The sequence below is a fragment of the Octopus bimaculoides genome, chromosome 10 (assembly GCF_001194135.2).
Source record: "Octopus bimaculoides isolate UCB-OBI-ISO-001 chromosome 10, ASM119413v2, whole genome shotgun sequence".
NCBI lineage: Eukaryota > Metazoa > Mollusca > Cephalopoda > Octopoda > Octopodidae > Octopus > Octopus bimaculoides.
This window is the reverse complement of record NC_068990.1, coordinates 86,956,769-86,960,168: the sequence shown is the minus strand read 5'-3', so window position 1 is coordinate 86,960,168 and position 3,400 is coordinate 86,956,769.

The following is a 3,400-nucleotide window of genomic DNA, read 5'->3' as shown; positions in this document are numbered from 1 at the left end:
TGTATACATATGCATATGCATATGTGTTAGTGTGTGTGCTTGCGCGTGTGCGTGTTCAAAAGCGGGAAAATGTTCAGAGACCACATATTCAATGGTTACATGCTTAACATAGAACTGACTGAACTACGATTTTTACGTAGGAAACAGAAACTCCGCAGAACATTTCGACAAACTCCAGAGTCTAACAATAATATTGGTCTCAAAGTGTGGCAAAGCTCTTTGACTCTTTGTTTGAAGTTTGTGCCATACAATCTTATTGTCTGGACAAACTTTAACAAATGCTGTATTAGCTTAACACGTATCTATGCATACATATACAGAACCATTAGGGCGTATATGCCTAGCAGGATCTGTTACGGCTCTTTATGATCGGAGTCCAAATGCTGTCCAGTTCAGCTTTGCCTTTCGGCGTTTCAGGATTGATAAAATAAAGTATTAGTCAAGTGTTGGGGTTCATTTAATCGACTAATCCGCCTAAAAGTTACTAGCTAAAATCAGAAATAAGAATTATTCTTAAAAATGAATCAGAAGCAATATGTAGGAGTGCTATCCCGAAAGTAATGCAAAAGTGAGCATAACTCTTTTATTAACTTATATAGCTCGTTCAAACTGAATTTGCTGGTAGAGTAACCCTTCCTATGTACAATGGAACTATTCACAGGCGATGCCTATGCTTTATTGCTGAAACCAACTCTTGAACTGTCTTTGAAAAAATTCAGATGGGTACTGTTGTACCCACTTCACAGCTCCTTTCATCTTGCCTGTCTCATCAAATCGAAGACAATGCACTAGTATCATCATCGAAGACAATGCACTAAAGAGATGGCAGTAAGGGGTTGTCAAACCCAAGATGAATGGGGGTTGGGGGGAGTAAAGACCAACCCAATATACTTATTTGTTGCAAATGATATGAATGGCGACGCATTGTTGTAGCAGACGTGAGTTGCTCTAAAATTCCTGTTCGGCGTCTTCCTCGTAATGGCTACTTTAAATTATTTTAGTGCCTTAATGTACTAATCGCTGATTATGGTATATCAACCTATCAGAAAATCAAGGAAAATGACGTCCTTATCACTCGAAACACAGAACTTTCTGTTCGGAGCGCTGGCATTTGAAATTCGTGGCTTTGGAGAGAGATGACGCCATTTCACGTACCACAGCCATAATAATAATAATAATAATAATAATAATAATAATAATAATAATAATAATAATAATGATAATAATTATAATAATAATTCTCTAGAACAACACTTTGTACAAAACCAAATATATGGCACCTTAGGCATAACACCAACATGAACTTCTAACTTGTTGTCTGTTGAGGTCTCTGGGTGAGACTTGGAGCCAACTTGTACAAATGCAAAGCAAAAGTCAAAACATAAAATAATAATAATAATAATAATAATAATAATAATAATAATAATAATAATAATAATAATAATAATAATATTAATAATAATAATCAGTTAAGATCGGAAGCCACGAGGGCGACCGCTTGGTTTTTATTATTATTATTATTATTATTATTATTATTATTATTATTATTATTATTATTATTATTATTATTATTATTAAGGTAGCGAGCTAGAGAATTGGTAGCGTCCCGGAGAAAATTCTTAGTAGTATTTCATTCGAATTTACGTTCTAAGTTCAAATTCCGCCTAGGTGGACTTTGCTTTTGCTACCTTCGGAGTCGATAAAATAAGTACTAATTGAATAATGGAGTCGATTTGATCGAGTGGTTCCTCCCGCCAAATTTTGGACCCTTTGCCTACATTGGAAAGGACTGTAGAAAGGAATGTGGTTGTGTGAAGAAACGTGGCCTAGTGGTTAAGTGTTCGGAACATGATCATAAGGTCGTAGGTTTAATTCATAGATCGGGAACTACATTGCACTCTTGAGCAAAATGTTTCATTTCACATTATGCTCCAGTCTACACAGTTATCATGATTACCAACCGAATACTGACGTAGAGATCATTCGTCCCGACTGTCTTAGCTCGGACGTTCGCTGCGTTATGTGGTCAACAGACGACCAAGAGGATGCCTGGTTGTTCGCAAACTCCCATACACCGAAAACAGTTAGCGAAAGTACGGTGCATGTTATCAAACAATTCTCGCTCGCGAGTGACGGCTGACTCGGCGACTAAATTTTGTTATACATGTTGTCATTCTTGTCAATGGTGTTACTAAAATTACATCTGGAGATGAAGGTGGGGGTGGCGCTTGTTTTCGATATGTGTAGTCGTGAGCTCCGGTGGTGCACAAGTATATTAGCACGTGCTATAGCTTCTACCATCCCATTAGAGATGCTTACTCGGTTAATCTAATTTGAGGGAAATATAGCTGCTATTCCTAATAAGACTAGTGAGAGTTCATAATCTCTTTAGATGTCTTCTTTTGTTGCTGTTAACGACGGTTCTGTTAGATATGTTGTTATCACCGTTGGTTATTACGTTGATGATGATGATGATGATGATGATGATGATGATGATGATGGTTTATGGTGGTGATGGTGATGGTGATGGTGATGATGGCAGTTGCGGTGATCGTGCTGGCAACGGAGGCCGAGGCGGTGGGAGCGATGGTGATTCTGGTGGCAGTGTTGTTATTGATGATGCTGGTAGTGGTTGTTCTAGCGGCTTTGGATATGGTGAAGTTGATGATGAGGATGATCGTGCTGCTGTTGTTCTTGTTGTTGTTGTTGTTCTTATTCTTCTTGATTAAGATGACAATGATGACGATGGTAGTGGCGGTGGGGGATGAAAGCCTCTGCTTCTGCTGTTGGTGCTGTTAATACTGTTTGGTGCTGCTACTGCAAAGGCGCACAATACCGCTGCAAATACCGCTGTAGGTAGTTTTGTTTTGAAACTACTACTACTACTACTACTACTACTTCTACTACTACTACTACTACTACTACTGCTGCTGCTGCTGCTGCTGCTACTACTACCACTACTACTACTACTACTACTACTACTACTACTACTACTACTACTACTACTGCTGCTGCTGCTACTTGTATCACTAATTGTGTATGTGCCTTTCAACTCTGTAGTTAAGCGGACTTTGCATTGTTCATCTAAGAAGCACACACTCACACACACACACACACACACACACGTTCACACACACACACAGACACACGTACACCCAAACGCGGGTACACACATTGACGCACAGTCTCAAATACATTCGCACACATACACATATACGCACAAACACATACACACGGATACAAATAAACTGACATTCACTCGAAAAGGGTCGCAACTTGTGACACTGCGATCGAAGACACCCGCTGTCTTCTCCTTCTCTCTCTTTATCTATCTATCTATCTATCTATCTATCTATCTATCTTTTTTTTTTTCCCGCGATCCCTTTTGATCGAAATAACC